Source organism: Lepidochelys olivacea (genome assembly GCF_965140295.1).
Source record: "Lepidochelys olivacea isolate rLepOli2 genome assembly, chromosome: 5".
Classification (NCBI taxonomy): Eukaryota; Metazoa; Chordata; order Testudines; family Cheloniidae; genus Lepidochelys; species Lepidochelys olivacea.
The window spans coordinates 134,749,775-134,763,419 of record NC_140415.1 but is presented as its reverse complement, the minus strand read 5'-3'; positions in this window follow the sequence as shown (position 1 = coordinate 134,763,419).

The window sequence follows — 13,645 nt, the reverse complement described above, 5'->3', positions numbered from 1 at the left end:
AGGTTTCTATTTTTTTGTCTACTTTCATGCGCTACAGGCCACTAAAATACTCAGTGGAAGAGATGCATCTTGTTATGAATTGGATAATTAAAAATTACCGAAAGTAAACATTTTGGCTTGAGCATTTACTGGGCCATATAGACAACAATTGCACATCCTGGGTGGCCAACTACAAAGCTCCAATTCTCTGATCAAGACTGTCCTAGGCAATTTTTATATATGTTTTTATACATTAGTATGGTTTGGTAAGATGTTTCTTCCCCTCAGTGAGACACAGACTTTCAATGTTTGGGAGGCAGAATGATCTAGTGGATGCGGCACTGGATCCAGAGTCAAGAGATGGAAGTACTATTCCTAGCCCTGCCACTGACTTACTGTATGACCTTGGGCAAATCTCTGTTCCTGTTTCCCCTTCTATTCTTTGTCCATTTTGTCTCTTTGGGGTAGGAACAGACTCTCGTATATGTATATGCAGCCTCTAGCACAGCAGGCACTGACTAGAGCTGTGCAAATAACTGAGTTGTAGGATTGGTGGTCACACCGAAAAAATAGGGGTGAAAAAAATTGTTTGGGATCAAACCAAACATCTAGTTTGACCCAAAGGGAAACAAAACATTTCTTTTTCAAGCTCTTTTAACCTTTTTTTTAATAAAATTGAAGTCAAATTCAAAACAAAAAGTCATTCTGAAAATGTAGAAACAAAACATTTTGATTTTGGGGCGTAAATTTTCTGTTTGGTTTTTGTCAATCTGGCAAAATTGACATGGATTTGCAGAATGTTTCGTTTGACCCAAATCAGCATTTTTAGGTAAAAAAAGCATCAGCTCAAAAAATGGCCTGAGTGACAGCTGATTTTGATTGGGTTCTTACTGCCATGCAAATAAAGGGTGGGGCAGCTTCTCAGCTAGATATTTATGTATTTTCAGACTCTCCAATATTCAAGAGGAAGAAATCAGTACACTCCCGGCTGGGGTGCATGAGCTGATGAGAATGTCAAAGCTGGGGGTGTGGCTTTCTAGTCAAAAAATGGAAACTGAGGACATTTCACACAGCTCTAATATTAATGAATGTACTCGGTGCCAACACTGAAAACATCCCCTCCCTGCACTGCACAACAGGGATAGACAGAGGCATATTTTATTAAACACTTTGCAACTAGCCTTCTGTTGTCTAGGGACAGAGGAAGGAGGGTCCAGTGGTTAGGGTGCAAGCCTGGGACATGTAGGTTTAAGTCCCTCCTGTGCCACAGACTTCCTGTATGACTTTGGGCAAGTCACTCTCTCTGCCTCAGTTGCCTATCTGAGAAATGGGGATACATCACAGGGGCATTGTGAGGATAAATACATTAAAGATTGCACAGTGCTCTGATACAGCAGCGACAGGGGCCGTGTAGGTAGAGGGCAGCTCAGTGTCTATTGAGAGACCTCTCCTCTCTCAGAAACAGAGGGTCTGAAGCTACATCAACTTACTAGAGAAGGAGATATGGCAGGTGTTTCCCACAAGGGAGCTTACACGTTGGAATTTCCACCTGCCAACAGTCTGAAATAACCTCAGTCTGGTGACCTTCAGGGTATTCTGCCAGACTGATCTCTTGTCCTCAGCTTTAGGGAAGGAGAGGTACGTTGAGGGATGGCATTTGTGGTTGGGGTGGTTTTTGGTTTTGTTCTTTCCTGGTTTTGGAGAAGTTGCTGGGTTTACTTTTGTTTGTACACATATTTGTATATTTAATATACGACAAAGCCACCTACAACACTGGATAAACACTGGGTATAGTGTATGTATTGTGTCAATCTGTCTATCTAGTTTTTATAACATACTCATCACTACAGTATCTGAGCACAAGATTTTCCTTTTTCTTAGGCTCTGGCTATGCTACAGAGTTTACAGCCGATGCAGCGAAGCTGCGGGAAGCTCTCTAGTGTAGCCGCTTTAAACTGAAGGGAGACACCTTTCCCGTCAGCTTAATTAATCCACCCCCAACAGCACTGGTAGCTGTGTCTGTGGGAGAAGCTCTCCGGACAACATAGTGCTGTCCACACCAGCGCTTAGGTCGGTGTAACTTACGTCGCTCAAATGGGTGGCTTATTCACACCCCTGAGCTACATAAATTCAACCAATATAAGTGATAGTGTAGACATGGGCTGAGTTTCTCTCACCCACCCCCTCTCCCCACATCCTGTCATCTGATGTTTGTTAGCATCTTGTTATCATTGTGGGGAATCTACATCAACTAAGAGAATTCTGCCTTCATTTTGTTCTGAAAGCAACAGAGAGTGTGGTCTTTCTGATCTCTTCCTGGACATCTACCGAGAACTGCTCTGTCTCCTTGTGATTGACAGTTCCTTTGTTTCAGTGGAATGTGCCAGGCATGGGCCTTTCCTTAGGTAACTTGGTCAAGTCCCAATGAAGCAGTTCTGCAGAAAAGGACCTAGGGGTTACAGTGGACGAGAAGCTGGATATGAGTCAGCAGTGTGCCCTTGTTGCCAAGAAGGCTAACAGCATATTGGGCTGCATTAGTAGGAGCATTGCCAGCAGGTTGAGGGACATGATCATTCCCCTCTATTTGGCATTGGTGAGGCCTCATCTGGAGTACTGTGTCCAGTTTTGGACCCCACACTACAAGAAGGATATGGACAAATTGGAAAGAGTCCAGCAGAGGGCAACAAAAATGATTAGGGGGCTGGAGCACATTATTTACGAGGTAAGGCTGAGGGAACTGGGATTGTTTAGCCTGCAGAAGAGAAGAATGAGGGGGGATTTGATAGCTGCTTTCAACTACCTGATCTAGACTGTTCTCAGTGGTAGCAGATGACCGAACGAGGAGTAATGGTCTCAAGTTGCAGTGGGGGAGGTTTAGGTTGGATATTAGGAAACACTTTTTCACGAGGAGGGTGGTGAAGCACTGGAATGGGTTACCTAGGGAGGTGGTGGAATCTCCTTCCTTAGAGGTTTCTAAGGTCAGGCTTGACAAAGCCCTGGCTGGGATGATTTAGTTGGGGATTGGTCCTGCTTTGAGCAGGGAGTGGGACTAGATGACCTCCTGAGGGCCCTTCCAACCCTGAGAGTCTACGGTTCTATGAAGGCTTTGAACATAAGTCCCATTTGCTTATGTGGCAGCTTAGCTTCTTGTAGCAGGCTTCAGGCTGGGGTCAGCAGGCCTATTGGCCAAGCCAAGGCCAAATAGTCTCTCCAAGTCTCTGGACAGCTCTTCTGGGCCGTGCTTTTTCGGGGCAGGCGCAATGGCCAAGGCATAATTCCTTGCTCGCCCTGGAGTCTTCCGGGATCTCTCAGGCAGTCAGGGGAAGGAGGGAAGTGTCGGGGGACCTGGGACCTCCCTCTCCACCTGGTCCAGCCCAAGGTCCCTGCGGGGAAAGGCAAGGGATGGCTCAGTCACTTCTGGCTGCTACTCCAGCTTAGCCTCCCCTAGGCCGCTTCCTAATTCCCTGGTTTCCTTTCAGTTTGGGGCATGGCCTCAGCCTCTTCCTTGTACAGTCTCAGTGATTCAGAGCCCCAGCCGGGAGGGGAACTTCCCAGCTCACTCTCAGAGCCCAGTTGTTCCCCTGGTCAGGGAGACGGGAGAGGGGTCAGGTCCGGCCCCTGATCTCCTGCCCCCAGTCTCGTCACAGTCCCAGTCTTCTTCCTGTAGATCAGTCTGCTTCAGCAACTTCTGCCTGCCTGCTCTCTTGGAGCCGGTCTCTCCTTCACTCATTCCCCCACCTGATTTTCAGAGCTCCCTTTTAAGCAGGTCCTCCATAGGGAGCATATCCCTCAGCTGCTGTGGGGTGGGCTTCTTCCACCACTCTTTTAACCTTAGCATCTTAGAGATCTGTAAATCCCATCACACCCCCCACAGGGCATTTCTGTGTAAGGATAAAAGAGATAGGGACAATCTATTCATATCCATACATCCCTGTAAGAAGGGTGAGAAAATGTGCTTCCTTTTGAGGTCAAAGGCCTGCAGTGGAGGCCATAGAGTACAATTAATGATATCTGCTATCCAGGTGGGTATGAGCCCTGAGGGATTTCAGGTTCTTAGGAACCCAATGAAAATTCTAGGATTAAAAATTATTTTTGGGGGTGGGGGGCAGGGTTCTTGTGAATGCAGCTAGAGCAGAGTTTTGAGGTCACATCTAGAGCAGATCTCCACTGTAAAAAGGTAACCAAAAGACAGAAGGGAAAGAAGGACTTCTATCATACTTGCACCCCCAATTACTGTAGTAACGGTGCACCTCATAATCTTCAATGTATTGAGCTTCACAACATGCCGTTGTCATAGGGAAGTGCTGTTATCCCTATTTTACTTGATGGGGATCTGAGGCACAGAGAGACAAAGGTATTTAGGCATTGGTGCATTCAGCTTTAGACTCCTAAATCAGTTAGGCATTGCAACACTGAACGCAGCAGTGCCTAAATACCTTTACAAACGTGGGCCTATGAGCTCCCATCAGTCATTTCTTGGACTTCCCAATGATCCTTCCACAAAGCCAGGGAAGATCCAATGTGACATTTCTGATGATTTCTGATTAAGACAAAACCTCAAGCAGAAAGAAAACCTTATTTTAAAATAATAGTAATAATGGCGCAGGCCTTTCTGGTTCATCAGCAAGAAGCAAAAAAGCGCACAAGCCTAATAATGATAGGTTACTTTCAAACAAACCTCTGGCCCTTGTGAAGAGGACTTCCCCCTGGGTAAACAGGCCACAAACTGGTAGTTCTGAGACAAGGGAGAGAAGAAGTTGAGTGAAATATTAGAAGGGGCTCTATTTTTACTACTCTGTGTCATGTTTGAACAAATATCAACTTGCACTTCATTATTTCCTTTCACAACCCAGCATAAGACCTCCTCTTGCTCAGGGAGCCCTTACCAAAGATAGGAAGCACTAGATTCTTCGCATTCCTAGAGGAGATGTGGGGTGTGGCTGAGAGCAGTTTAGAGCAAGGCGAGTTCATTAAGACAGGGAAGGCTTCTTCCTGTTCTCCAGGACAGCCTCGTTGAGAGCAACGCGAGCAGGGTGATGGTTACATTCAAATTAAGGCAGAGATAAGGTTACGCTGGGCCACAATTCTGCTCCCACTGAAACTAGTAGGAGTTTTCCCATTGACTGCTCAATGGAAACAGGGTTGGATTCCCTTTCTAAACTGCAGGGCTGATTCTGGCCTCTGCTGCATCCCCTGTAGATGTACATAGGGGCTGCAAGTGATCCACAAGAGACCAGATGAGAACTCCCCCAGAGCAGGAGTTGTGTAGGACCAGTGTAAGCAGCCCTGCTCGTCCCTCCTTCCAAAGCCCCAGTAGGGGACATGTTGCAGACCAGGCTAGAGAGCAAGAAAGAGTGGATAGGGAGTGACTGTCGCACTCAGGCTATGGAGAGTGTGGGCTGCAGTGCATTCCAAGAACGGCTGCAATAAGTTAGAGTGACCCCAGGGCTTCTCTAACTTAAACAAGGGCCTCTGTCAGCCACTGCACTAGCTCAGAATCCCAGAAACATCATGGTGACATAAAGCCACCTTTGCCCCTTCTGCCTTTGGGTTTCACCTCCCAGAAACCACAGCACAGAATCTGTCCATCTATTTATGAAATACACAATAACTGAATCATCTGTCTCGTTAGAGACAGAAGGCTGACACGATGAGACACCCACAAATACAGCTGTGTTTTTGGAAAATAAATTGTTGAAATGGATTCCTTTTCCCTTCATTGGAAAATTTCAAAACTTGAATTTTTTTGAAATTTTCCAACCCACTCTCACCCTAGTATTTTTCAGTTTAGGGCCGGGGTTCTCAAACTTCATTGCACCGTGACCCCCTCTGACAACAAAAATTACAACACGACCCCAGGATGGGGTCTGAGCCCACCCGAGCCCCGCCATCCCAGGCTGGGGCCCAAAGCCCACGGGCTTCAGTTCCAGGCAGGGGTCCTGTAATCTGAGCTCCGCCACCCAGCGCTGACGCCCTAGGTCTTCAGCTTTGGCCCCGGGCACTGGGGCTCAGGCTTTGGCACCAGGCCCTAGCAAGTCTAATGCCAGGCCTGGTGACCTCATTAAAACAGGGTCCCGACCCCCAGTTTGAGAACCGCTGGTTTAGGGTATTCTCATTCTGGGTGCGTGAGGGGATTGTTTGGTTAACATTGGATGTTTCACTGGAGGACAAAACCTTTCTGGAATCCTTCAGTGCTAGAAATAAGAACTTGTACATCTCTGTTTGAAGAAGCAAACAATCAAAAAAAATATTCTAAAAACATTGGATTTGTTTTCACTGATTAATGTGAGTTACTGGGATGATTGGCGACATATTTCTAAATAACTTTTCACTCTCTGTTCAGCTGGGATCTCTCTTTCTGCTGCTGAACTGATGTGAACTGGAGTTTCCTTTCTGAAACATGTCCATACACTAAAGTTTGATGCTTGGTTGGCAATTTAGCCCTAGAGAATTCAAAACCTTTTGCTTAAAATAAAAACACACACACAAAAAAAAGTAGGGATCCAAATGCAACGGAACTGTTCCACAAGATTACTTGTGGCCAGATCCTCAGCTCGTATCAATAGATCTCCACTGCAACTATGACAATTTACACCATCCAGGGATCTGCCTATTCAAACAGGGCTAGATGCCCTTAGTCTAAGAAGCTTTTTACCATGTTCATAGTCCCATTGGTTTCAATGTAATTAGTCACTCATTGATTAAGGGTCTATTATTTATTTGTATTGCAGTAACACCTAGGGGCCCCAACTAGGGGACCCCAATGTGCTAGCTAGTGGCTATCAGAATCTTACCTTTAATGAGTCAGGGTGGACATGAGCGCCTATTCCTTGATAGAGTAGTGTGTGTCACATGGTGATGCCTACCTCCCTTTACAGTACAGAGATAGCAATCTCTGTGTGTTTATAGTACTTCGGGTGTACTTGTAATTGCTAAGAGAGAGGTTTAAGTAAAACAGTTTTTTCTCAGTGTATGCAGCTGGGAGAACTTTTTAGTCTGATATTTATTTGCTGGCACACTTGTGCCTCTTCATAATAACGCTGACTCTCTGTGTCGCCAGAGCACCGGGCACAGTCCAGATAGGATCCCTGGGAACGCAGATGTACTCCAAAATGCTGACGCAGTGATTTCTCAGGTGTGCCTGACCATATTTCTTGTCTGCTTTGGTTACACATTGGGGAGGACCAGTACTAAGGCTCAGATCCTCAAATGTATCCTCAAAGATCCAATGGGAGTTAGGCACCAAAATACCTTTGAGGATCTGGGCCTAGCCTGTCTCTCTGGGCCCCTGTTCCCCATCTGTAAAATGGGGTTAATAATACACCCTTTGCTGGTCTTGTCAATTTAGACTGTAAGTTCTTAAGGGCAGAGACTGTCTCTTAATATGGATATGTATGGCCCCTTCCATAAGGCCTATATTGTGATTCTGCTAATAATAATACAATGGGCCTGTTTCTCACTTCCACTGGTTTTGCAGCAGCGTAACTCCATTGACTTCAGGGGAGCTACTGCTCATTTTACACCAGTGTAAGTCGAAGAGAAAGAGAGCCAGAGGATGCAGCCTCCTATCTAATGCTTTCTTAGCTGGATTGGTAATACCTAACTATAATTCATCTAAACCTAGTGAGGTCTCGAATGAATCAGCGAGTGGGGTCTGTAGCAAGATAAGCCAGTGTTCAATGGACCAAGGCATACTCCTAAATTAGGTGGCTTTTCGTTTTATTTACACTGAGTTTAACTTGATATGCTTGTATGCTAACTTCCTGCTCAGCTGGATACCACATAAGCATATGCCCAGTTCAATTAGGAGCAGAATGAGAAAAACTGAGCATGCTGTACATTTTAAATAAGCAAAATAAAATGCCAAAGCCATCATGCGTGTTCATATATGTGTGTGCGAGACAGAGAGAAGCAAACAGTAGACATAGATGGCTTTCTTTCTACCATCCAATTAAGAGAGAGACCCCCAATACTCAGATTTACACAGTGCTTCCAAGGTGAAACTGGAGATCATCATTCTTTCACAGCAGCTGGAAATTTCAGCTGGGCTCAACAGCCAAGAGCCGCCAGATTGGGGATGGGAGGGCAAGACGAAATATTAGCAATAAATCTTATCAAGCCATTTTGCTCAGCGTTCACGAGTAATAATAAATGGCCAACTGGAAGGCATGGCAGAATCCCTTTGCAATGTCTAAGTCATGCTGCTGAGCCTTTTCAAACAGAAAGAGCTAGGAGCAGAGTTTCACAATTTTCCACCATGTGAGTAAACTTTATTTTGGATACCAGTGAGGCAATAATTGTTCTATGAGGTTGGGGGCAGGGTGTGTGTGTGTTTAGTGAAAGGAAAGTACAGCTTTCAGGCACTCAAATGATTCTATCTCTGGATGAATCAGAGGCTGAGGCAAGAGAAAAGAGAAGTGAAAACGCTTTGAAATAGAGAGCGGGATATGAACCAAAGCAGGAGACCCAGAATATGTGGTTCAAGCTAACCTACAGGGTCACCTTCCATGCAGGGCAGCTACAGTGATATTCCCTTTCTTTCGTTGCTTAAGGGGTTTTCTCTTAGCCCTAAAGTGTGATTAAAGTTTCAAAAAACCTGCGTTAGAGCAGTGGTTCTCAGCCAGGGGTCTGGGGCCCACTGCGGGGGCTACGAGCAGGTTTCAGGGGTTCTGCCCAGCAGGGCCAGCATTAGACTTGCTGGGACCCAGGGCAGAAAGCCAAAGTCCCAATGCCTGGGGCTGAAGTCGAAGCCTGAGCAACAGCTTCACTTCCTAACGCTGGTCCTGGCTTTTATATGCAGAAATACGGTTGTTGTGGCACAGATGGGCCATGGAATGTTTATAGCCGGAGTGGGGGCTGCGGGGGGCTCAGAAAGAAAAAGTCTGAGAACCCCTGTCGTAGAGGGCTTAAGAATCTCAGTCTGTTTGGTTGATCAAAGATAAAGCTAAGAGGGGGGTGGAACGCTGTCTGTAAGTACCTAAATAGGGGGAAGATTTCTGAGCCTGGAATTAAAGTGCAATTTTTGCACATTTTAACCTTGAGAGTAATTAACCGCTAGAACAGCTGATCTAGGGATGTGATGGATTCTCTGTCTCTTCGTGTCTTTCAATCAAGACTGCCAAAAAGGTAGTTGCTAACCAGAAGTTATGGGCTTGATGCAGGAATCGGTGGCTGAAATTGTGGAGATCAGGCTACAGCCCAGGTCCTCAAAGGGATTTAGGCACCTAACTCCAGTTGACAGATCTGGGCCTAGATGATCAAAATAGCCCCTTCTGGCCTGAAGATCTCTGAATCTGAGGCTTGGGATCATGACGCGAGGAGCAGCCTTGTTTTGACAGACAGCTCTTTGTGGAGATCTGTTGCAGAGGGGAGAGGTTAATGAGACACTTGTAAGCTCTATGACAGGTTTCAGAGTAACAGCCGTGTTAGTCTGTATTCGCAAAAAGAAAAGGAGGACTTGTGGCACCTTAGAGACTAACCCATTTATTTGAGCATAAGCTTTCGTGAGCTAAAGTGAGCTGTAGCTCACGAAAGCTTATGCTCAAATAAATGGGTTAGTCTCTAAGGTGCCACAAGTCCTCCTTTTCTTTTTGTAAGCTCTAGGCACCCACTGCCCACATTAATTCCTTCTCTGCCCCCCTCCCTCAAGTGCAAATAATGCTAGGAGCCTCTAACTGTATTTTTTAAAGCCTGTCAGGTTGTGATGATACGTGAGCTCTAATTGTAAAAGAGCAGTGAGGGAGACTGGTAATCAGAGTCATTAAGTCAGGTAAATACACCACCTATTTTGCTGCATTGTGTCAGCTGGCAGAATCCCAGCAGTGACACAGACAAAGGATGAATCTGGCAATTAGCAATCAGCAGGTACCAAACAACACTCCTGGTTACACAGATGAGAAACTCCGGGTTCACCGAGTCCAGTATCAGGCCTTTCTGTCAGGCAGATTCTAGGAACTTTTGCCATGGCCCCGTTTGTGGTGGTGCTGTACTCTCTTGGGAGCACATGAAGGGATCAGAACTTGAGTTTCTCTGATCACAGGAACTGCACTTGTGCTTGACCCTCACATGGGATGCACAAGAGTGTAGGTCCGATTCTCCTGGCTTGAACTGGGAGTAATGAATAGGGTAGTTTCATGAAAAACATTTCAAAAATTGGGTTTCATTCCACTTCAGAATGAAACCAAGACCTTTCCAAAAGTTGGTGAGAAAACAAAAACTGAGAGAGAGCGCCCAGAATTACCTGTTATGGCACTCACCTGGGAGACCCAGGTTTAAGTCCCCTTTCTGACTGATTCAGAAGTGATCTGGAATGAAATGTTTTGCATTAAGTGGAGCAAGGACTTCTGCTGGTGTCTCCCATAACCAGGATGAGTGCCCTGGCACTAGGTGATTGGCTATTCTGGGATGGTGTACACACACACACATTTATCCTGGACCTGAGAAACTTTCCCAGTGAAAATGTCATCAAAACCATGAAACACTTCCGGTTCAACAAAATGGCATTTGCCACTGGGAAAAAGTTTCGTCAAACATTTTTGGGCCAATTTGAGTAATGAACGTATTGACAGTGAAGTAAAATTGTTCTTGGTGAGAATCGGTTCCCCTGTGTGCCGGGGCAGGGTGGGGGTGAGGGGCCGAAGGAAAGGAAAGAGGAAGGCTCTGTAGACACCAACCTACCCTTTTTGCCCCACAGTACCCATGTATGAACCGGGGACAACCTTTTGTTTTATTCTTCTATTTCTGTTTTTTGACATCCAACTTCATAATGACTTACCTTTTATAAACATCCCTTTCTGTATATTAGAAACAGATTCTCCAGAATCATGCTAGGCTGAAAGGAAACCCCACTGGGATGCAGACTCAAGAAATGTAAAAGCTGCATATAAAGAAACTGGAATTATAGCAGCTTGTGGGGCTTTTCCAAAGGTAGGTTGAGCCCCAAGAAGAGATTATCTAATATTTTCAGATAATAAAACTGTGGGACTTGCGTAAACAGAAAAGATGAAATAAGATCAGATTGAATGTCAGATCTGGGCCCAAAGATTTGGGTTAAGAAAACTTTCAGGCAAATAGTTGGCTTTCAGTTCCACATCCTCGAGGAAGAGAATGCCTTGGCAGAAGCTGATTCCAAAGGATTCAGTTTATGAGGGTAAACTTAACTCAAGAGGGGTTTGTATTTCTTATGGAGCTAAAGGCAGGCATGTGCCATTTGCCTCCCCACCAAGTTGCAGAGCAAAGCTGTCAGTGGCGAGAAGGCACGACCCAGGCCCAGCACAAAAATGGATTTTCACTGATTTGAAATTCCAAAGCAACCAGGCCTCCCATGTAAAACAAAATACACAGAGGGAAAGAAATGACTCAATGGATGCTGCAGCCTTGGAAGAGAGCATGATGGTGCCCTCGCATCCCCATTGCCTGACAGTCTAATGGAAACACTGAAGGGGTGTGGGGGACATGTCCTGGCAAACACATGCGTCTGAGAACTAAGGCCAGTCCTCCAATATCCACTGTGCTTCTCCCAACCCCCAGTTCCGGCAGACAGGACCGTTCACTTTCCCATGCTGTGCTGCCCGCCTTTGGCAGGCTCCCTGTCTGTTTCATATTCTGGCACCTTGAATTGGTACATGGATGCACAGAAGGGAAAGTAAATGCTGGAACTGCCCGTATGAATGCAAGTAGAAATTTGCTATCTCAGTTATGGTGAGTTTTACAGAAAACCAGCTTATCGCAGGACAGAAATCAGGTGGGCCACTGAAATTCCCTTTATCTTCAGGATTGCACTGGGGGGAATATGTACTGAGCCAAATGCAGCCGTGCTGTACTACTATCTAGTTCACCAAGCGTTTTTAGCTACTGGGCACTTGCCAGAGTTGCACTAATGAGCAGTGTCAACCCAAAGGTCTTTCAAACTCAATCGGCTACAAAACAATGTCTGAGGCTTATTAAAACAGCTTCCCATCAAAATTAATGGAATCATCATTAAAAAAAAAAAGGATGTAGGCGTGTTATTCTGTGGTGTAAGAGCAAATTAAATCTTCCAGGGCAGGACCTTAACCTGAATTACAATAACACTCCAAGTTGCTCTCAGGGACATGCAAACGACGATCCCATGGCACCCTATCAGTTGCCGTCAGGTTGGAGAGGGAAGCAATGCCAATGCAAATAAGCTTTGATTGGTCACTTTTTACATTAAGGATCCATTACTAAATGCTTACGCAATTGTTAGAGTCCAATAGGTCAGTGGGTTGCTTATAACCATCTGTAATACCTTGCACTGATGTGCTTATAACCATCTACCGTGCAATACTCTTATATCTATCATATGCTTGTAATAGCCATTAACCATGTATTAACCATTTACAAATGAAACCTTAATATAAAGTGGGACCTCTCTATTTTTCTTAATGCAAATGGAAGGATGGCCTTATTGTTAAGCAGTGGACTGGGACTTGGGAGAGAGGTAGGTTTAGGTCTTAGCTCTGCTACAGACTTCCCTGTGTGCTCTTGGGCAAGTCATTTAATCTCCCTGGGTCTTAATTCCCTAACTGTAAAATGGGGATTGTAATGCTCCCCATCTCCATTGCTTGTCCATTTATGCAGTAATCTTTTTCAGGGCAGGGAATGCCTTTTAATGCGTGTATGTACAGCACCAAGCACAGGGAGGCCCCATAATGGATGGAGTCTCTAGGCCCTATTGTAATACAAATAACAATCCTAATTGGGGCAGGGGAGGAGAGAGACTGAAGAAATTGGTCTCCCTTTCCCTCCTCTGGCGAGTGTTCCTCTTCCTCTAAAACCTCTGTAAAACTAGCAGTGAGATGGCAGCCGAAGTCTCTGAGTGTCTCAGCAAGGCTGGAGCAATATCTGGAAAAACGAGCTCTGTGCCAAAGCGGAGCACATCCCTGATAAGGGACGCCTGTCTGTGGTGTGGGGCAGACCTTTCCGCCCAGCTGCACTATGGGCACAGACAGAAACAGAGGTAAATACAATGGAGAGGGGACCATAAAAAAAAAATTAAGATAAAATGAGATCCCCTTGCCACTTAATCATGTAAATTCGGACTGTAGCTTGATGACAATGACTCAGAGGAAAACAATTACCTTATCAGCAGTCCTCGATAGCCCTGGTGCCATAAATGAAAATCAATGATCAATTGAAGTTCCCTATCACTTCCCTAGCGTCTATTGAAGAGTTTATTTCACCCTATCATATCTATTTCCTTTAGCATGCTCAGCATAAGGAGAGGCTGCTGGCTCCTCTGAAGCTCTTTTCCCCTTTAAGAAAGTAGACTAGAGGAATTCAAGCTATAACGCTCACTGTATCTTGGCTCTGAAATGTTAGCTAGTTTGCTACACTGCGTAACAGGACACCATCAATGTGAACAATCCTATTTCCGGGTAGCAGCCGTGTTAGTCTGTATCCACAAAAAGAAAAGGAAGACTTGTCTCTAAGGTGCCACAAGGCCTCCTAATCTTATTTCTGTGCCATCATTTTGTCACTACTGAGCCTGATTCTTTATTCCCTTTTACACCATTCTGGAAATATGAAGGAGTGGTAAAGCATCATTACAGCCACTCTAAAGCTCCTCGTGGACCGCCACAATGGTGCAATGGTGCCAGAGGGTCGATGAGAATAATGCACACTGGTATTACAAATCGTACCTACG